The sequence below is a fragment of the Prionailurus viverrinus genome, chromosome D3, assembly GCF_022837055.1.
Source record: "Prionailurus viverrinus isolate Anna chromosome D3, UM_Priviv_1.0, whole genome shotgun sequence".
Classification (NCBI taxonomy): Eukaryota; Metazoa; Chordata; class Mammalia; order Carnivora; family Felidae; genus Prionailurus; species Prionailurus viverrinus.
This window is the reverse complement of record NC_062572.1, coordinates 18,225,582-18,248,528: the sequence shown is the minus strand read 5'-3', so window position 1 is coordinate 18,248,528 and position 22,947 is coordinate 18,225,582. Positions and strand designations below refer to the sequence as shown.

Here is a 22,947-nt window from a genome sequence, read left to right as displayed (position 1 = left end):
TTGAGATGTTAATGGTAATCTTCAGGAAACCACTAAGAAAATGACTAAAATATATATACAGTGAAGGAAATGACAAAGGAATTAAAACGGCACACTAGAAAACATACATTAACACAAAACAAGGCAATGATGGGGGGAATTGAGGAACTAAATAGACATAAAACATAATTTGTTTTCTACATGATCAATGATCACATTAAATGTAAATGGACTAAACTCTCTAAAATCCAGAGAGTGACAGGATGGATAAAACAATATGATCCAACTGTATGCTGTCTACAAGAGTTTCATTTCATTTTATTTATTTTTTAATGCTTATTTATTTTTGAGAGAGAGAGACAGAGACGAAGTGTGAGTAGGGGAGGGGCAGAAAGAGAGGGAGACACAGAATCCAAGGCAGGTTCCAGGCTCTGAGCTGTCAGCACAGAACCCAATGTGGGGGCTCAAACTCATGAAGTGTGAGATCATGACCTGAGCCAAAGTCAGACGCTTAACTGACGGAGCCACCCAGGCACCCCTACAAGAGTTTCATTTTAGATTCAAAGACGCAAATAGGTTGAAAGTAGAAGAATGGAAAAGTCTTGCCATGCAAAGAGTAACCAAAAGACAGCTGAGGTGACTATGCAAATTTGAGACAAAATAGACTTTAAGACAAAAAAAAATTGTTACTAGAGACAAAGAAAGACATTTTATGATGCGAAAAGGGTCAGTCCACCAAGAAGATATAACAATTGTAAGCATACACACACTTAACAACACAGCCCCAAAATACATGAAGAAAAAGAGGACAGAATTGAAGGGGAAAATGGACAACTCAAGAATAATAGTTGGAAGGGCACCTGGATGGCTCAGTCAGCTGAGCATCTGACTCTTGATCTCAGCTCAGGTCTTGATCTCCGGGTGGTGAGTTCAAGCCCTGTGTTGGGTTCTGCTGGGTGTGAAGCCTACTTAAAAAAAGAAGGAGAAGAAGGAAAAGAAGGAGAAGGAGAAGAAGGAAGAGGAGGAGAGGAAGAAGGAGGAGGAGAAGAGGAAGGAGGAGGAGGAGAGTTGGAGATTCCAATACCCCACTTTCAATAATGGGTAGAACAACCAGACAGAAAATCATCCAAGAAAGAGAAGTTTGAGCAACACTGTAGACCAACCATATCTAGCAGACATCTATAGAACACTCCCCACAACAACAGCAGAATACACTCGCTTCTCAAGTGCACATGGAGCATTCTCCAAGATAGACCATATGGTAGACCATAAAGTAAGTCTCAGTGAACTTAAAAAAGATTGCAACCATGCAAAGTATGCTCTCCAACCACAACGCAATGAAATTAGAAATCAGTAACAGAAGGAAATTTGGGAAATCACGAAACCGACGGAAATGAGATAACATGTTTCTAAATAATAAATAGGTAAGAGAAGAATTAACAAGGGAAATTAGGAACCACTTTGAATGAAAGAGATTGAAAATACAAGTCACAATACTGCAGAGAAAAGCCCATCACTTCTTCCATGTTGACTCATACCTTGAACTGCTTCTGCTTGATAATCTCGTCCTCAGGTCTCGATAGGCGTCCTGCCCGCTGATTCACATTTACCTCTTGCTTATTTTATGTCCCTCTGGCAACGCAATGTCTGAGGGATCATGGTTTTATTAGGAGAGCTTTAGAGTTGGTCTTTTGAGCCAGCCTACTAAAATGCAGGAAGAAAAACAGGACAGGATTGAAGGAAAAAACAAGTTCTCTCTGCCCTCTTCAGGCCTCTCTCCTTGTAGATTAGACATCTTGTACTTCATAGGAGAATGAGACGGATGACCAAGGGACTCTTTGAAGTTGTAAGCCTTTACATTTTTTAACAGGGCTTAACCTCCTAGCCAAGCCTTCCCTTTCTACTGGCTCCTAGGGTAAAGTCAGTAGGTAATTAACAGCTCCCCGCACAATGCCAGGGACCTGGGAATGACTCCAGGTGGAACTGCCACCCTACCAGCCTGGCTAGCAGACCAGGGATCTACCACCAAAGGTCTATTGTCCCCTTTCGGTTTTTTATCCAGTTTCAGAGAAAGAAAAAAAAAATACAAATCTATTTATGAATTTAAATCCACAAGTTCCTTTTTAAAAATTAAATGCCATTTTTATAACTAGTGGAATATTACCTTAATAATAGTAAGAGGATTTAGCACACAGTTGACAGGAGAACCACTTGTACACGACACACAATTGTATAGTCAGTATCTCAGGCTAAGGGGCAGCTTGTCAGTCTTTATTCCAGCCCCTATTGATTTGTTTTAAGAATCTGAGGTGAGAGATCGTGATGCATTACTCTGATGTGAAATAAAACCCATCTGGCTTTTGGCATGCCCCCATTTCCCAGACAGATGGATAATGTGGTTAGCTGGAAGTAACTGCCTTTATAATATTCATATCTGCTCAAGGATGTCTCAAAGATCAGAGGTCTGAACAAACATGGGTCGTATTTTTCTTGGCAGATGATCTAACCCAGATACAACTTTAGAACAGGGGAGCTCACTATGGTCCCCAGACCAACAGAGTCAGTGTTGAACCGGGGAGCCTGTTCAAAATGGAAACTCTCAGGCCTTGCCCCAGACCTGCTGGATTAGAAACTCTGGGGGTGGGGGACAGCTATCTGCATGTTAACAAGCCCTCTGGGGGGCTACCGACTGACACGCGAAGGTGAAAGCCACTGCTTTAGAAAACTATAACCATATTTCTTTTTTTTTTTTTTTAATTTTTTTTTCCATGTTAATTTATTTTTGGGACAGAGAGAGACAGAGCATGAACGGGGGAGGGGCAGAGAGAGAGGGAGACACAGAATCGGAAACAGGCTCCAGGCTCTGAGCCATCAGCCCAGAGCCCGACGCGGGGCTCGAACTCACGGACCGTGAGATCGTGACCTGGCTGAAGTCGGACGCTTAACCGACTGCGCCACCCAGGCGCCCCTAACCATATTTCTAAGAAAGCAGAGAAAACATTAATTCTGTAAGATCTTTTAACTGCCTGTTATGTGCTAAGTACTGTTCTCCCAGTTCTCGGGGGGGGGGGGGGGGGTGCCTCCAAAGTCTCCAGAGAGCAGGGAGGGAATCTAAATGTGGGAAGCTTGCTGTAGGCTGACTGCAGCCTTGATAGGGCCCGGCAGGCTGCCTGGAGGCCCCAGTCGCTAGTGGCCAGAGAAAAAGGCAGACCAATGGTCGAGGAACACAACTTCCCTCTTCCCCAGGAAGCTTGTGATCCTGGTACGTGAAATCTCTCCTTTTAACTGTTGAACAACTTGGAAGCCAAATGTTAGGATTATTAAAAAATTATTATGTTTTTTAAAAAAAGAACAGCTCTATTGAAACGCAATTACCTACCCCACAATTTGCTCTTTTTAAGCATATAATTTGATGACCAGTTGATGAACATTTGCGTTGTTTTCCACTTTTCGGTATTATAAATAATGATGCCACGAACATTTGTGCACAAGGTCTGTGTGCACTGCGTTTTCATTTTTTATGGGCACATACCTCTAAGTGGTATCACGGGGTCATGAGATAACTCAGTGTTTCCATTTTTGAGAAACTGCCAAACTGTTTTCCACAGAGGCTGCCCCATTTCACCTTCCCGGCAGCCGTGTATGAGGGGGATGTCCGGTCCCACATGCTCACCAACACTAGCTATTGTCTGGCTTTTTAATTTTAGCCATTCCGGTGGGCATGGTGGGATTTGTCACTTTGATTTCCATTTCCCTCATGACTAACGATGTTAAGCATTTTTTCAAGTTATTATTTGTCCGTTTTTAAATTATGTTGTTGTCTTTTTTATTATTGAGTTGGACGAGTTCTTTATGTTGTTTGAAGTAAGTCTCTTATCGGGGATATGATTCGAAACTATTTTCTCCCGTGCCGTGGGTTGTCCTCTCTTAATTGTGTCCTTTGTGGCATAAAAGCTTTTAACTTTGATATAGTCCAACGTATCTAATTTTTTCTTTTGCCACTTGTGCTTTGGGTATTGTGTCCAAGAAACCAAACTGCCTAACTCAAGGTCCTAAGGGTCTACTCCTGTACTTTCTTCTAAGAGTTTCATAATTTTAAATCTTTATCTTTAAAGTATTCTTGTTAACCCTTCAGACTACTCAAAACACATCTCTGTGTGGATCTACCTTACAATTGTGGAGTAAACAACTGTCAAGATTTGTCTGGGACTCAGGGCTTCCCAGGACCTGGAATTTCCAGTGCTAAAACTCAGGGTCCTGGGTAAACCAGGATGAGTTGGACACCCTACCAGGGCGCCTCCAACTTGCCACCTCTAATAGAAACCATTTCCCTGGCTTTCCGTGGCTTACAATAGATACTGAATCCCTACTCACCTGAATGAAAGATCAGTTTGTTTTCAGTTTAAGGAGCATTTATTGAGTGCACACAATGTAAAACCCTGGGGTTGAGTTTAGTGAGGGATATTAAATTCCAATTTCAGTGCCCATAAATAAAGTTTTATTGTTCTAGGCCCTTGGGGTGCATCAGCAAACCTTTATGGAGCTTAAGTTCTAAATAGGGCAGCTATTCTAGCAGGAGGGGAATGGTGAAACAGAGAGGGAGGATTTTTGAAGGCAGGGATTTGGTTTTATTAATCTTTGATTCCCCGGTGTCAGGGCTATAGAAATCAATAATGCTTGCCGAATGAATGAAGTGTGTGATCTTTGGCCTCCTCATATTTAACTTTTTTTTTTTCTTGATTCATTTCACTGGACCTGGCAGCCCCCCCGATGACAGTGACATGCCTAACTTGTCGTCTCGCATATGCCTCAGTGCCTATTACAACGCCTGGCATGCAGTAGGTGCTCAATGAACAGTACCCTAACTCATGCGTACTGTCTTTACATGTTTCATTCCCTTCCTGTGCTATACCAGCCTGGGTTTCAAGAATATCGAACTGAAAACAACATAAACGAATCCCTACAAATAAACATTTAGAGAGGCGGTGTCAGCCGAAGAGCGCTCATTGGTACCTCGACAGCCATTTCACAGGCTGGTGTGCCCTATAGGCACCCAGTAAAACATCACCAACCACGGAGAGCCTGTAAATTCCTCTAACCAGAAGGGCTCTCCCCGCCCCCTCTCCCCGCGCTGCCTGCTCTGCCCTCCGCCTCCTCCTCTCCGCCCACTCTCCTGGCGGCGGCGGCTTTGTCTCGTGGGCTGGTCCCCGGCGGCTCCCTCCCCCGAACAGCTGCCGCCGAGGGAGGAAGCGGCGCGGGAGCTGTCCAGCACCCCGGTGCTGAAACCCCGACCGCGAGCCATCCACCAACACCATGTAAGGGCCATGAAAAGGGCTCGTCCTGGCGCAGCGCGGACATGGAGGAGGACTTATTCCAGCTAAGGCAGCTGCCGTGAGTATCATGGGGGCGAGTGCGAGGCAGACAGGCTTTCCTTTAAAAAATGAAAACCTGCAAGGGGGCATCTCTGCATGGCTTCTTGAATTGAAAAGGAACTGTTTGAGAGGAAAGAATTAGGCCCAGAGGAGACAAGCCATTTTCCTACTCCAGGAGCCCAGCCTCTGTATCTCTGATTCAGTTCTATTTTTCAGATCCGTCAGAGTCTTGTGGGGAACAAGGGGTGTTATGTTTCCCCTTTTAATTGCTCGCGATCCTAAAGGGATTTTTGAGGTCTGTGTTTTAAGAAAGCGTTAGCTGCTGTTTTGAAATGTGGACTGAATTGATGAGTCCATATGCAATGACATCGGTTTTTCCCAGCCCTTCTCCAAGGCTGTGAAATCCCTAATTTTTCTGCAAGGTCTTTGGGAAGGGAATGATACCGATGTTGCAAAGTGGTGTCTAAAAAGCCGGAATACCTTCCTAGAGGGGAGGCTTGGGCAAAGTCTTGTTGTTTATGAAGTGTGTGAATGAGAGGGCTGTGCACGGTCGCTGAAACCTCTTGCCTTCTTCTGAATGGAAAGGTTTTTGTAACAGCCAGCTAGAGTGGGACTCACTGTCGATGGCTACCCTCAAGAACATCAGGAATACAAAGCTAGAGGATGGGAATTTGTAAGGAATGTCAAATTTGCTCTGAGAATCTTGGGGGAATAAAACCAAGCAACGGAAAGGACAGGGGCCTTGTAGAGGGGGCTTACAGATTTCTCCTACTACAAGCCGATGGTGATCTGTTAAGCAAATCCCAAGACTATGAGATGGGGCATTAACAGGGATTTCTGTTTTAATTTTTAGAAGCACCAGCTATTTGGATGATACAAGTAGACATTGTTTGGATTTGTTGGAAAGGATACATCATTGTTAGTATACGTGTGTTTTCTTGACTTAAACGTTTTTTTCCTCTCTAAGCCACCGAGAAATTCTCCCAAGTGACTTTTAGTGTGACTGATACAGCTCTCTGAGGCTCTGAAACCTGAAGGGTATTGTAATGTTTACTTCTCAATCAGTGTAAAATTAATTTTCATTTTAAAATTTTAATTATTCTTTTATGTTTTTATTAATTGATCCACAAATAGGGTATCTTATGTAATGTAGGGTTATTTCACAAATGCTAAAGGATGCTCAGTGTTAGAATTTCCAGAGGTCAATGTATGAATATGTAAAAATATTCATATCTGAGTGTAAATCTCTTAAGGGAAACATACCACTTTCGTTGAAAATATATATGTCCAAAAACCAACCTATTAACTCAGAATAAAAAGTAATTCAGAAACTGAAATATGAAGTCTAGTACCTAGAATAGGAATACAATATATATTGGATCTGCAGTTTACTGAGATAAATTTTCAAAAAATGTCAGAGCATGTGAACTTTACAGATTACTCAGAGACTCAGGTATAGACATGACACTATTGTGATAATTCTTTCAATTCAAAAAAAAAGGCAAAAATAATCAGAGGGTTTTATTTATTTAAAATTTAAAATTAATTTAGTTTTTTATACTAATGTACAATATAAGGCACTAATAGAATCTGTACGGAGGATAAATAAAGTTCAAAAAGAAGCTCAAGAATAAAAAGTAAGTCTCTCTCTTCCCAAACTGCAGGCTAAGTTTCTTGATTGTTCTCCCTGATATTTTAACATGTATTATCCATTAGAGAGGCCAAATTGTGTACTAAGATTGCTGGCTCTCGAGTGACACAGACTTGAGTTCAGATCCTGACTTTGCCACTTTCTGCTTATTTGACTCGAGCAAGTGACTTAACCTTTCTGAGATTGAATTTCCCCAGCCATAAAATGGGGCTCATAATAGTACTTGATTCATAGAGTTGCTGTAATGATCCAGTGACATGACGTGTGCTGAATGCCTGGCAAACACAAAGCATTTGACGTATACTAACTAATATTATTACATCTAAAAAAATCATTTATAAAAATATGTAGAGGCTCCCTATGCTGAAAGCTTCAAAATTGTAATCTGCAATTTGAATGAAGTCAAAATTAGCCCTGAAATGTGTTGACCACTATTTATAAAAAAAGAAGTAAAAGGAACAGCCACGTGAATCTGAGTGGGTTACAAATCACGACTTAGATGTTTTTTAAACCACACCCTGTGTATATTGTGCACAGATTGCAGGCAACAGATTTCCTGAGAGCAATATGGTTTAAAGAAAAAATCAGAATGCCTTGTAGAGGGTTGGCAAGAGTGAACTTTGGAACAGGCTCAGTCTCATGGGAAGCCAAGTGTTAATAGATTATAAGCCACTAAGTAGTTTACAGGGTTTGGGGAGGGGGAAAGGGGATAAGGATGCCTAAGAAAACAGTCCCGCCTTGCAGTTGGAAGCTCCTTCACACAGCTCTAGGATGGTTCATTTCAGGCTCCAAACAACCTCTGCTTTTCACCTGCTGTCCATTCAGGCACAGCACCGTGTACAGGAGATTCGGGAGGCTGAGATTCTACATCCAGTTCTGCGTTATTGCGTGTCCTTGTGCGAGACTTTTCTGGGGCTCTCCTTTCTAGGATGATTTCTTGAAAGCAACTTTTGCAGACTACATTGGTTGATTGGGTGATTGATTGATTCACTCATTTCATTCATTTGGGCACCACCCTAGGTACAAGGGATTCTACGACTGAATAAGCTAGACATGGTCCTTGCCATCAAGGAGGTGACAATCTAAAGCTGCAATGTCCGATATGGTAGTCACTAACCATATGTGGCTATTTACATTTAAACTTAAACTATGCAATTTGTACATAAAATCATTTCTATAGTATAGTATATAGCATAAAATATAATTTGTAAATAAAATACGCGAAATTTGAAAAAGTCAGTGTCTCAGTTGCACCGATGACATTTCAACTGCTCAGTAGCTACATGTGGGGACCCCTGGGTGGCTTAGTCGGTTAAGCATCTGACTCTCGATTTCAGCTCAGGTCATGATCTCACAGACTGCGTCCCTGAGTTGTCAAGCTGCATGATCAACAGCACAGAGCCTGCTTGGGATTCTCTCTCTCGCTCTCTTTCTGCCTCCCCCCACCTCAAAATAAATAAATTTAAAAAAAATAGCTACATCTGGCTAGTAGCTACCATATTGGACAACACTGGTCTAGTGCTAGGAGAGGCAGACCTTGAACACATCTTGCACAGTAATTATGAGAATTGTCTCTTTTTTTAAATTTTTTAATGTTGATTTTATTCTTGAGAGACAGAGAGCGTGAGCAAGGGAGGGGCAGAGAGAGAGGGAGACACAGAATCCAAAGCAGGCTCCAGGCTCTGAGCTGTCAGCACAAACACGGGGCTTGAACTCACAAACCACAAGTTCGTGACCTGAGTCGAAGTCTGACGCTTAATTGACTGAGCCATCCGGGTGCTCCCAATTATGAGAATTGTCTTCAGCACAAGTGCAGGGTGCGATGAGACTAGTTCTAGATGGGGGAGAGGCAGGACCAGTGAAGGATTCCTTGAGAAAGTGACATTGCAATTGAGCCCCCAGGGATCATCTAAGGAGAAGAGTGGGTATTTTGGACAAAGGGAACAGTGGAAGCAAAGGCACCAGAGTGGAAAAAAGTGTTGTGTCTCAAAATCAAGCCAGTGGGGGGAACGTAATAAACTGGCGGCTTGAGGGAGACTGCAGAGGATGGCAAGGACCGGGCCATACGGGGCCCTGTAGTGTGTGACAACGAGTTGGAACTTCAGACTGTGTCCGCCCAGTTCACTTTCTTCCTCTCTCCTTTCTTACCAACTTTGTCTTCAAGATTAAACTCAAGTGCATTACCTCAATGAATCTTCCACGGACTTCTCCTGAGCTTCAGCAACAGCAGGGGTAAAAGTGTGGGCTGTGAGGTGGCCAGATGTGGGTTCAAACACCTGGGTGGCCTCGGGCCAGTGACTTCATCTCCCAAACGCTGGGTGTTCCTCCATCAAGTCAGGATAATGGGTGTTCCTCCATCAAGTCAGGATAATGGCCGTATCTGCAGGGCAAGGCTGTTGTGAGTGAGAATCAGAACAGTCATCTCTGGGAAGCTCTTAGCTCAGTGCTTGGCTCCGAGTTAGGGCTCAGCGAATGGTGCTGGCGTTATCGGTCTTCCTTCACTCTAGATTTGTTTCCCTTATCCTCCAACATCACCTGGAAGCCATGGTCTCCTTTCTCAGAACACGAAGAAAATGCTCCCCAAAGGGGGAGATTCCTGGCCAAGGAGGAGAGACGGGAGTTCATTATCTACTCACTTCAGGCAAAAAGCAGAGAGTTGTTTTAATAGCCTAGGGATCCTCAAGGTCAACCCACCGAAACCTTTTAAAACCTCAAGTTCAAAGCTGCTCACACCCCATCATTTCAAACACATGCCAGCCGACCTTACCTCTGGGGGATATGTGTTTTAGTGACTTAAAGGGGAACAATCTGGAGGCCAAAGAATGTCCCCTTGCAAAGGGGACCATGCAAAATGTCCCCTTGCAAAAAGGCCATTGCTTGGGTGATCTTAGGTTTTAGGGAGGATTGTCGCAGGGTCTGCTGGCCTGGAGAGAGGTACTACAGCCCCTGTGAATCTCTTTTCTGTCTGTCTTCAAGAATTATGCAGATCTGACTGTGAATCACTGTGTGATCTTAGGCAGCGTATTTAGTTTCCTGAGACCTAAGGGGTTCCCCGGGCCACCTTGAGAGGCATTCTCAGCTTTAAGATTCTAAGCTCCCTAGATGGGTGCCTGGTACCATCTTGGCTTATGGAAATTATTCTGTGATAATTACTAATTATATCTCTTTCACTCTGTAGTACGTGGTTTCTCAACTTTGACATTATTCACATTTCAGACCAGATGGTACCTTGGGGGGGGGGCGTGGCTATGCATTATAGGATGTTTAGCAGCATCCCTGGCCTCTACCCACTAGATGTCACAACCTGTCCCCCCAAGTTGTGACAATCCAAAATGTCTCCAGACATTGCCAATGTCCCCCAAGAGACTAAATTGTGCCCCAATGAGAACCACTGCTCTAAAGTGTTTTAGTTTAGGTAATAAATTATTCAGTGTCTCTATTCCTACAGCATCTTTGGGTCTCTCTTCCAACCTCATTTTCTCTGACCTTAGTCCTGTCAGGACCCTAGTACGTGCTCTTTATGCACCTTCTTCCACCCTCAGTATACTGTTGGTAAAAAAAACTATGAGGTCCATAAGGACAAGAGCTCAGTCTGACACACAGAAGGTCCTTACAGCATGCTTGCTGAGTGAATGCATGAGTCAGTTACAAAGACAAACTACTTGGAAAGGTGTAGCACAGCCCTCTGCTCCCTGTCGCCCTTCCACTGAGGCCATGGCACAGAATGAGCAAGTGTGGGGGCTCTCTACTCAAGCAGACCTGGATTCAAATCCTGAATTTCCTGCTAAACGGGAAGGCCATCTTTTCTTCTCCAGGCCCCAGTTTCAAGCGCTTAGTAGAGCTACCTGCACAGAGTAAGGGCTAAATAAATGTTAACTGTTGTTTATTTGTGATCGCTGCCTTTTGTCCAGAATATAAGCTAGTGGTCCACTACCCAGGGAACAAAGTCAATGCTATTCAGGTCGATGGAGGTGGTAGGAAAATACAGAGAACTAAAATCCATGGAGAACTAAGCTTTCTTCTAATTATGGACGTCGAGAGATTCTGGAATGGAAGGGATCTTAAAGGCCATTGCATCCAACCCCTCATACCTTATCACCCCAACCCAGGGCAGGAGGGCATCAAGCGGTGGCTTTCAAACATCTGTGGCCACCCTCAGTGGGTTATTAAAATTCAGATCCCTGGGCTCTACCCTGCAGAGATGCACAAGCCTTAAATCAGGAGAATGGCCCAAGAACTGGCATATTAATCAGCTCCCTAGGGGTGTTCTTGGCCGCAGAGAAGCATCGGCTAATTGGTTAAGACTGTGGGCTGTGGAACTTCTCTGGCCAGGGACTGTAGTACACTATATTCTCTCTAGGGATCCTGAGCCAATTGATGTGATGTCCCCGAGCTTCTATTTACTTGTCTATAAACTGGGCATATTAATAACACCTCCTTCCCAGGGTTGTTGAAGAGGTTATAGAAGATTGTAAGTATATATAGCATTTAGGTGTGCTGAAATGCTGTGTGTTAAGTATCATTACCCTTAGGTCCACTTGTGGATACCCGCCCACCTCTCCTAGACCATCTCTCATAAAGGAGAGGCCCACTGCCTTCGAAAGCAGCCTTTTTCATCTCTGGACTTCTTGGCCTAAGAAGGCTCCCCATGCTGTGCTGAAATCTGCTTCCCTCTCCTCTATCCCCAGAAGCTCAAGCTCTGGTCTCAGGGTCCGAGTTGAACAAGTGCCATCTTTCACGTGCCTAAATTTGAAATATTTGAAGACAGAGGTCCAGCTCCTGAGAAGACGCTTCCCGAATCGCACGGCTCAGGGAGTGCCCAGGTCTTATCTCGAAGGGAAACGAAAAGCGAGTCCATTTTTAAATAACCTCGGCAATCTCCATTGCACTGGGCCCACGGTATCGAACCCCATTGGCCAATAGGTCTCAGATTCCTAAGAAGCCCCAACGCCACGCCGCTGAGCACGTGGGACAAAACCGAGGGATGCTGGTCCTCGGCGCTGACCGACTGAGTTCCCCAAACAAGTGGGCATTTGTCATGCCTTGTAGACGGGTCTCTCAGGGAAGGGGTCTTCCTCTACTCATCGGTGGGGGGTGGGTAGGGAGGACAAATGACAAAAGCTTCACCCCCACCCCCTTCCCCGGTTTAGTCCCCCTAATCCAAGCCACCATCACCTCTCACACAGCCAACTGGACAGCCACCTCCCTGGTCTCCCTGCTTCCTTCCTTGCCAGCTTTCTGTGTTAAACATGCCTCTTATTTTCTATAGTCTAGTGTTTTGGCATCTTGGGGCCTTGCTGATCCTGGAGGGATTGTCCCTTCCGGAATTAACTAGTCATGATTCATCTGCCAGTGCACTTTTCGTACACAAGGTAACCAACCCAGAGCCACTATCCCCCTGTCCTAATCACCCCAAGGCCAAGTACCAGGCAGCCCCTGTGCCCCAGAACCTGCTGAGATTATCCACACTGATAATTACTCAAACCTCAGCCCGCTTACCCAGCCTCGCCTACTCCTTTCTGTGGAGACCAGGATAAGGGCTCTTGCCCACCTTTCCGCCTCACCCTCCCTGCCTTTTTACCAACTCAGGTGCGTCCCCATATGGCGCCTGAGGTGTGGCAGGTTCCTCTTGTGATCTGGGAGTAGAACAGAGTGTATTCTTTACCAACAGTTGTCTCCTGGTCCGTCGGTCTTGCTCTCCCTCAATATTATAACCTGTATTTTAAACCACCCTCCACAATCTGTTCTTCCTCTTGTGGAAACATGTGCCTGAGCGATCGTCTCAAAACTCAACTCTCATCATCTTCCACTCTCTCTTGCCTGCTTGAAACCTTTCAATGGCATCCCCTGGGTCTTGGGATAATGTGGAAAGTCCTCACTGTGGTGTCCAACGCTTTGCATGAGCCAGCCTGTCTCTCTGACCTCCGTGCCTTGGCCCTGCCTCTGGGCCTTTGCACCAGCCATTCTCCCTGCCCTCTCTCCAACTGAGCCCAGCTCTCCTTGCCCTCTTGATCTCAGCCTCCTTAGGGAGGTCTACTCTGACTCCTCCTTTCGCCAGTTCTTTACCTTCCCACTCCTTTCCTTTCCTTCTCAAGATCCATTCGTTGGCAAATGTATCATAATTTCTTCACTTACCATCTCCCCAACTAGAGCACCCACCCCATGAGGGCAGGGACCACATCTATTTTGTGCCTTTGGCATCCCAACACCCAGCACACCGTCAGCACTCAGTAAACACCGAAATTACCGAATGATTGTGCCGGGCTGTGCAAGACACTCTTGTCTATATTGACTCCTTTCATCTCCTTGGCAACCCTGTGAGGTGGGGATTACCATCTCCATCCAATCAGGGAGGAAACCAAGACTCAGAGAGGTAAAGTAACCTCCCTAGGGTCACACAGCAACTAAGTGGCACGGACAAGGAATCCAAACACAGGTCAGTCTGCTTGCCAGAGTTGGGCTCCCTTCTTCCCCAGGACAGACCATGTCTCTTCATGACGGGACACTATCTGCCACCCTGTGAAAATCACAGTGAGGTGTAAGCTTCCCTTTCAGTCTGGTAGATTCGCTACCTCAGGGGATAAAAGCCCAGAAGCTCAGATGAAAAGAGAAAAAACTTCCGTATCTGAAATACCCTAACCAAGGCTCAGACCCTAATTTAAGGAACTGGAGTGAATTACATGATGGTACAAATACGATTTTTGACAGCCATTTCCTCAAGCTCTTCTCTTCTTTAAATAGCAAAATTATGTGAAATAAATGTTCCCTGCTATTTTGGTAAATTACATGCTGTATATACACAACAAATGCCAAGAAATTTTGTAAGCCAACCTGTTTCCAAGCCCTCATACATTTAACATATGTCATCGCGATTTTCTTTATCTTTCCTATCACATTTTCCCCCCTTGGGAAGTCTTGACTCAGAGAGTTGATAAATACTTTCAGGAACCCGACCGAGTCGAAAAGTAGTCTGCTTTTCTGAGAGTCATTTAGTGTCAAAGGTCTCTCTTTATGTCTGTCTTTAAACAAGTTTTCATAAAGAAAGATGCGCTGGCTGCTTGGGGTTTGCCGGAGTGGGAATGTGAGCAGATCCCGGTTTAAACCTGCGGGGAGCTAAGTCACTTTCTCAAGGTCATATTTCACAAGGGTCAGTGTCCTCTGGGCTCAGGCAGAAAGGCGATCCGAGCGGGACCAGGTGGAGGGAAGGTGGCATTTACTCAATGCCCGCGATTTTCCCGTTCCTTCGTCAAGCTCAGTTAACCTCTATAGCGGTCCTGCAAGCTCCTTATCATTCCCATTCCACAGATGAAAGTGTCTGCGCTGTGCTTAGCAGGTGCCACGTTATCAACAAGCGCTCTGGAAAGAGTTGCTGTTGTTACTTATATTACAAAAGCAATAGATGTGCGGGTTTAAAATTGCAAACGTTAGAAAGGTCCAAAATGAAAAGCAGAAAAATGTCCTTCCCATCCAGAAAGTCCCCATTTCCGTGCAGTCCTTCTGCCCAGAAGAAGCCAGTCTGTGATTTCTTATGTATCCTTCCAGAACGCCCAGGACGGCGGAGGAATACTCGATGGCATCGTTTGTCCAACAAAGGTGCACACAAATTATCTGGGGACCTGGCTAAAATGCAGATAGATGCTGATTCAGTAGCTCTGGGTCAGGGCCTGAGACTCTGAATTTCTAACAAGCCTCTAGGGGATGCTGGGGCCCCTGGTTCAAGACCACACTTAAATCTTAGTGGCAAAGAACCTAGATCACGTAACCACGTTCTAGCATATTTAATAACGAACCCTGACAATCTTTTCCTGTTGGCTCTTAGAGATCAACTTGTGTGTGTGTGTGTGTGTGTGTGTGTGTGTGTGTGTGTGCATGTGTGGGTGTGTGTTTATTATGGCAAAATATACGTAAGATAAAATTTACCATTTGGACAATTTTAAGCATATGGTTAGGGCCTTAAGTACCTTCACGCTGTTATGCAGCCAACCCTACCATCGTTTCCAGAACTTTTTCATCTTCCCCAGCTGAAACTCTGTGCCCATTAAACACCAAATCCCCCTTCCCCCCAGCCCCTGGCAACTGCTATCCTACCTTCTGTCCCTGTGAATTTGACTATTCTAGGCCCCCTCGTATAGGCACACTCATACAATATTTGTCTTCTCACGCCAGACTTATTTCATTTAGCATAATATCTTCAGAGTTCATCCATGTTGTAGCGTGTCAGAATTTCCTCTTTTTTAAGGGCTGAATAATATTCCACTCTATGTCCAGACCACACTCTGTTGATCTGTTCGTCCACTGATGGACCCTTGGATGGTTGAGAGATTATGATAGGGATCAAACAAACAGAATTTTTTAAACATTCTCTTAAGTGGATGCACCATCATCTATGTAATTACTCCCCTCCCGATGATTACTGCACACAGCATGCCAGCACCAGAAGAGAATATAGCAGAGCGGCTGGGAGTGGGGACTCTGAAGTCAGACGGCTTTGCCAAAGTCTGCCTTAGACACCTGCTGGGTGACCTTCATGCAGCTCCTGGCCCCTCTGGCCTTCACTGTCCTCATCTGTGAAATGGGGTTAGTGACCGTGAAAAGTACATAAGGTAATCAGTGCAGAGCACAGGGGTGGCACCTGACACCCAGCAAGCTAACAACCCTTATCAGCCGTTGTTTGTATCGTAAGCCGTTGCCTTCTCACGTCTGTCCCTGCAACGAACTGCCAGCAGCATAATTCTGTGTGGGAGCACAGAGCACTGAACGTTTTGAAAGCTATCACAGAGTACCTTCCCCAGAGTTGCAGTGGTCCCTTTAGTCACAGAAAGAAGTGTGGAGCCCTTGGATGGTCCTTGAGGAGAGGATACGATACAAGCAGGATCCCGAGGAGATTGTCGGGCTTCATGGTCATTCCCTCTGCGATGTTACCTTGGAGTCAAGGGTGATCCATTCATCTTCCCTTCATCCCTGAAAATGAGGTGATGACGCATGTAAATGTCCATTTCCTTCTCGGGGCGTCTGGGTGGCTCAGTCGGTTGGGCGTCCGCCTTCAGCTCAGGTCATGATCTCACGGTCTCTGAGTTCGAGCCCTGATTCGGGTCGTACTCTGTGCTGACAGCTCATTGCCTGGAGCCTGCTTTGGATTCTGTGCCTCCCTCTCTCTCTGCCCCTGCCCCGCTCACGCTCTGTCTCTCAAAAAGAAATAAACATTAAAAAAAAATTGTTTTAAATGTCCATTTCCTTCCCTTTTCTAATACTTCTCTATGTTTCTATCTCCCACGAATACCTAGGGGACTGTTGATGTTTCTGATGTGGGGGTTGCTTCTTAGGGACAGGAAGTCCCACTTATTTGAAATTCCTTCCCATTTAATACCACCCCTCACTCAGAGGGTTGCAGAGTTGAAATGTTACCCCCTCCACGCCCCTAGCTAGCCTTTCAAAGCTTTTTTTTTTTTAAGTTTATTTATTTTTGTTAGAGAGACAGAGTGTGAGAGGACGAGGGGCAGAGAGAGAGGGAGACATAGAATCCAAAGCAGGCTCCAGGCTGTGAGCTCTCAGCACAGCCCGATGCGGGTCTTGAACCCACAACCGGTGAGATCATGACCTGAGCTGAAGTCAGACACTTAACCAATTAAGCCTCCCAGGTGCCCCCAAGGCATTAAAAAAAAGTTCATTTATTTATTTTGAGAGAGAGACAGAGAGAGAGCACAAGCAGGGGAGAGGCAGAGAGAGAGAGGGAGAGAGAGAATCCTAAGCAGGCTCCGAGCTGTCAGCATGGAGCCCGACACGGGGCTCAAACTCACAAACCGTGAGATCATGACCTGAGCCAACGTCAAGAGTCCAACAGTTAACCTACAGAGCCACCCAGCCGCCCCTCACGGCACTTACCTGTAGCATTTCTCACAATGTGCAAGACAGCTACGTGTGGGCACACACACCTTTTTCAATGCCCGCCTCCCTCCCCAGCAGCAGACCATGAGCCCAGCAGGAAGGAACCTCAGTGTGCTTGGCTCACCCTTGAAACCCCAGTACTTCTGGACTCGCTACGAGGCAGGTGCTCAATAAATATTTGTTGAATAAATGAACAAATGGATTCCAGTAACATCGATGGCAGTATTAAAGATTGAGGAGTTTGGTTTTTTTTTTTTATGGTGAAATACACAAACAAAATTTATCGTTTTAATTATTTGTAAGTGTACATACACTCGCCTTGTTGGGCAACCACACCATCCTCCGTCTCCAGGACTATTTCGTCTTCTCAAAATGCAACTCTGACCCCCTTAAACACGAGCCTTCCATTCCTTCCCAGCCCCGCCCCCACCACCCCTGGCGATTGCTATTCTCCTTTGTCTCTGTGAAATTGAGTTCTCCAAGCATCTTGAAAGTCGAATCATACAATATTTGTCCTTTTGCGACCGGTATGTTTCACTTAGCATGGTGTTTTCAAGGTTCCTCCGTGTCGTAGCATGGATCGACGCTTCACTCCTTTATAAGACTGAATAGTATTCCATTGTGTGGCTAGGACCCCGTTTTGTTTATCCATTCATTCATCAGCTGAGAGACACTTGGGTCGCTCCCACCTTTTTGGGCTCTCATGACTCATGCGGCAGTGAACTTGGCGTATATGCACAATGGCATGCAACAGTCACCTCTATCTGGTTCCAGGGAATTTCCACCGTCTCAAAAGGAAACCCGGTACCATCAGGCAGCCACCCCCCCTTCCCCCACCACTCCCAGACCCCGGTGACCACTAATCCACCTTCTGTCTCCATGCGCTGGTCCATTCTGGATACTTCACGTAAATGGAATCATGCAACATGCGGCCTTTTGCGTCTGGCTTCCTTCGCCCAGCTTCACGTTTCAACGTCCATCTGAGTTGTGGCAGGTGTTGGTGATCTGAGGACTCTTACGCAGCGGTGCGCTATCGACCATTCAAACCAGCCCTAAGAGCAGATTGACTGTTGAACATTCAGAACATTTTGGAGCCTGTTATTTCACCATCGGCAGGTTGAACTTGGTCGCATATACACCCTGGATATCGTCACATGCTACACATCCTTATGGCCTGGGGGGTTTTAGCTGAGATTCAGTCTATGGGCACACCACTGGCCTGAGAACAATCCCGTGGTCTCCCTCAGCATGCCCCCCAACGCTACCCCCAAAGAAATGCCGGGTCAGAGGAAAACAGTGTTCTTGCTGCTTAAGCAAAGCCCCAGCCCCCAGCTTCTAACCAGATTTCCGAGCCCCAGGCCTTTGCTCCCAGGGGACACCTGCCTCCCGGCTCCAGGCAGGGACATCTATCTGTCCTGTGTCACAGGGGTCCTGGGCCTCTCGGACGAGGTAGAGGGGCTGCAGACACCCACCTCCGCCGACAGAGTAGGGGCTCCGATCCTCGGCACGACTGCTTCCTGATCGGTACGGGGCAGGCGCGCAGCAGAATCGTTTGTCTGACTCCGTGGCACGAAATCAGTCCGCACATCAGCAACGGCAGCACCACCTGGGAACGTGTCAGAAATGCAAAATCTCAGTTCCCAGCCGAGACCTTCTGAATCAGACCCTCTGGCCGTGGGGCCCCGGCCATCAGGGTTGTGACCAGCCCTGTAGGGGTTCAAAGACTCCATTCAGCTAAAACGCCCTGCAGCAGTGTGATGACCTGGGAAGTGGTCAGCCAGGCTGGAATAGAGCTGTGCCTTCTGATTCCCGCTCTAGAACACATCGTTTCCCACTGCCTGGCAAGTCTCCTACATGTAGGCCAGCTCAGTTCAGGCATCACCTTCCTTCCCCAGACGCCTTCTCTCTGGGGACAGAAACCGATGCCCAGTGATTAGGACCTAGGGCTCTAATACCAAAGCCAACCCGGCTGAGGCCTCAGCTCCTTCAAAGCAGTGTGACTTTGGATGAGTGCCTTAACCTCTCTGGGCATCGGTTTCCTCATCCGTGAAGTGGGGAAAATAGCGGTACCTAATTCATAGGCTAATTGTCAGGGTAACAGGCGAGAATGCAAAAGGCTTATAGCATAGCTCTTAGCACATAGCAAGTGCTCAGTAAAAACAGCTCTGTGGTTTGAGAACTAGTATCTAAGAAGCTTGAGGGAGGGGAATTCGAGGTGTGCACAGTGCTTTAAATTTGTTTGCATAATAACTCTGGAGGGGCTTATTTGTAGCAGTTACCATTGGTGCCGGTCCCAGATCCCCTCTACCAGGCTGGTGAATCTCCCAGGTGCCATTAGGTTTGGCTGCTTATAGCTCCCAGCTGCAGTCCGCTCTGAAGAGTGCCCTCAGCTGAGGGGAGCCGCCTCACCTGGGGACACCTAGGAGGCTATGCCCTCCGCCCCTGCGGTGACGTGCCAATGACTGACGCGAGCCCAGCCCCCAGACCTCTGGGTGGGACCATCCTGGTGGCATAATTCCCACTCCAGAGCTCCCCAACGGATCAGATTTCAGCAAAAACCACATCCCCGCCTTGTCCTGCCTCCCTCACTTCCCAGGGGAAGTACTTCCTTAACAAATCCTCGCGCAAGAATCCCCAGCTCATTTTTGCAGCGATCGAAGAATTCATCATGAAATTCATCCGGAATCCCATGGACCCCAGAACGGCCAAAACAATTTTGAAAACGAAGAACAGAATTGGAGGTCTCACACTTCCTGATTTCAAACCTCACTACAAAGCGACAGCGACGAAAACCACGTGGTCCTGACCTAAGGAAAGACATATAGACCAAGGGAATGGAGTAGAGAGCTCAGAAATGAACCCTCATGTGTAACGGTCAAGTGATTTTTGACGAGATCATTCCATGGGGTGAAGGGCGGTCCTCTCAACAAATGGTGCTGGGAAAACTGGATGTCCACGTGCAAAATAAAAGCTGGACCCCCACCTTATGGCATATACAAAAATCAACTCAAAACGGATCAAAGATCTAACCCTATAAAAAGCTCTTAGATGAAAATATAAGGAAAAAGATTCATGGCATTGGAATTGGCTGGACCATATCACAATTAAAAATTTGTGTACATCCAAGGACACAATCAACAGAGCTGAAAAGGCCACCTCTGTCAAGGGAGAAACTATCTGTGAATCATATATCTGATAAAGCATTGATATCCAGAATATATTCCCAATACACCTGATTTAAAAATGGACAAAAGCCTTGAACATGTTTTCAAAGATATACACATGGCCAACAAATCGGTGCTCAATTTTAGGGAAATTCAAATCCAAACCACAACCAGACACCATTCCACACCCATTAAGCTGGCTTTTATTTAAAAAAAAAAGAAAAGAAGGGCGCCTGGGTGGCTCAGTCGGTTAAGTGTCCGACTTCAGCTCAGGTCACGATCTCGCGGTCCGCGAGTTCGAGCCCCGCGTCAGGCTCTGGGCTGATGGCTCAGAGCCTGGAGCCTGCTTCCGATTCTGTGTCTCCCTCTCTCTCTGCCCCACCCCCATTCATGCTCTGTCTCTCTCTGTCTCAAAAATAAATAAACGTTAAAAAAAATTATTAAAAAAAAAAAGAAAAGAAAAGAAAAAAGAAATAGTTAAGTATTGGCAAGGATGTAGAAAATTGGAACATTTGTGCATTGATGACGGAAATATAAACTGCTACAGCCGCTGTGGAAAACTATATGCAGGTTTCTCAGAAAATTAAACATAAGATTACCCTATGATCCAGCAATCCCACTTCTGGGTATAGAACCAAAAGAAGGGAAAGCTGGGACTCAGACACACGCACACCCACGGTCCCAGCAGCGTTATTCACAACAGCCCAAAGGTGGAACAACCCAAGCATCCATGATGGGCGGATAAAAAAAATTGTGGTATGTCCATGCCATGGAATATTATTTACCCTAAAAAAGGAAGGGCATTCTGGCACGTGCTACGACACGAATGAACCCCGAGGACATGATTCTGAGTGAAAGAAGCCGGTCACAAAAAGCACAAATACCGTACGATTCCACTCACGTGAGGCACGTAGAAAAATTCAATTCATAGAGGCAGAATGTGGGATGGTGGGTGTCAGAGACTGGAGGAAGAGGGGAACAGGGAGTTAGTGTTTAGTGGGTAGAGTTCCAGACCGGGAAGAGGAAGAGCCCTGGAGATTCACGGTGGTGATGGTGGGACAACAATGTGAATGGACTTAATGCCATACGATTGTACACTTATACGTGGTTAAGATGGCAAATTTTAGGGGCGCCTGGGTGGCACAGTCGGTTGAGCGTCCGACTTCAGCCAGGTCACGATCTCGCGGTCCGTGAGTTCGAGTCCCGCGTCGGGCTCTGGGCTGATGGCTCGGAGCCTGGAGCCTGTTTCCGATTCTGTGTCTCCCTCTCTCTCTGCCCCTCCCCCGTTCATGCTCTGTCTCTCTGTCCCAAAAATAAATAAAAACGTTGAAAAAAATTTTTTTTAAAAAAAGATGGCAAATTTTATTTTATGTGTATTAGACCGCAACCGGAAAAGAAGAGAATCCCACCGTAGGCTCTGTGTCTCAGGCATCCGATTCATGACGCAATTATCACACCCAATTTACAGAGGAGGTAAACTGAGGCTCAGAGTGACTGTTATATCTTATCGGCCGGGGATGATCATAGTCACTGCCATTCAGGGTTTTGTGAGGATTAAATCAACTAATGACGTGTGTAAAGACCCCTGATCAAGGAAGAGAGTTACCTAGGAAGATGTGGGAGAAGGAAATCAGAAAGGAGTCACGGTAGCTTCCACTGAATTATGGCCAAACGTTGGCAATTTTGTGTCGTGCAACCTGACAGTGATGTTCGGTCCTTAAGCTGGACAGCGGAGCCAAAATATTTCTGTCATTGTTACCTATACACTTGCGTATGTTTTAAATATTTCAAAATAAAATTTTTATGGAACGAACGTCAGAGTAGGTAGGGAGCAATAGAAGGGTTTGGAGAGAGAGCGTCCCATCTTTGGCCGGGAATGCAAGGTTTTGATCTGACAGAAATGGGGTTGAACCTTGGCTCTGTGTCACTCTAGCCATGGCTGTGAGCGAGTCACGTGACTTCTGGGGCCGCGGTTTCCTGGTCTAGTAAAGGGCTGGTAAGGATCCCAACCTCGACCGTTGTGCGCATCCGAGCGCTTGGAAAACAACACCCAGAATGAGGCATGGAACGTAAGCTCGGGGCTGCCAGCGGGGGGTGGTGATGCTAGACGGGACGGGACGGAGTGAGAGCTCCAGGCTTCAGTCAGACCAGACCAGCCTGCAAACCCCGTGTTCTAGGTCCGCCCCAGGCGAGCCTCACAGCTCAAGCTTTCCAAGCCCAGCCTTGTCCGTGAGTGGTGTTTCAGGTATTTGCAAACCCGCTGTGATTTCATCTGCTTTTTCTCTTCTCCAACTTTGTAAGCGGGACGTGTTCCCCCTGCTTCTATGCCAGAGCACCAGTTATTCGCGGTGAAATACAGGGGATCGTGCAACGATTAATAATGATAATAGTAACAGTATGTTTTACTTAGATATTTCTTCTTTTCTACCCTTTATTTTTTTTTAATGTTTATTTTTGAGACAGAGAGAGACGGGGCATGAGCGGGGGAGGGGCAGAGAGAGAGAGAGGGAGACACAGAATCCGAAGCAGGCTCCAGGCTCTGAGCTGTCAGCACAGAGCCCGACAAGGGGCTCGAACTCACCAACCGTGAGATCATGACCTGAGCCGAAGTCAGACAGTCAACTGACTGAGCCACCCAGGCGCCCCTCTACCTCTTTATTTTTTTAAGTTTATTATTTATTTTGAGAGAGAGAGAGAGAACCAATGGGGGAGGGCAGAGTGGGGGGGGGGGGGACAGAGGATCTGAAGAGGGCTCTCTGCTGTCAGCACAGAGCCCGATGTGGGGCTCAAACTCGTGAACCATGAGATCGCGACCCGAGCCGAAGTCAGATGCTTCACCCACTGAGCCACCCAGGCGCCCCTCCCTTTTTAGCTTTTTAAAGCATTGCCCAAATTT

The 22,947-nt window shown here is 46.2% G+C and overlaps 1 protein-coding gene across 3 annotated transcripts in view; it reads right to left on the bottom strand.

Moving 5' to 3' along the window:
* The window catches only part of USP30 (ubiquitin specific peptidase 30), a 59,792-nt gene that overhangs the window by 35,370 nt on the left and 1,475 nt on the right, over positions 1–22,947 (bottom strand). For 2 of the 3 annotated variants that reach the window (XM_047826917.1, XM_047826919.1), the window contains exons 2-3: positions 18,360–18,493; positions 15,786–15,963 (exon numbers count right to left, since the gene is read on the bottom strand). The gene's annotated coding sequence lies outside the window, so the exon portion shown is untranslated. Of the gene's footprint in view, positions 1–15,785; positions 15,964–17,755; positions 17,940–18,359; positions 18,494–22,947 lie in introns of all 3 variants that reach the window. The other variant, XM_047826918.1, reaches the window with a different exon arrangement.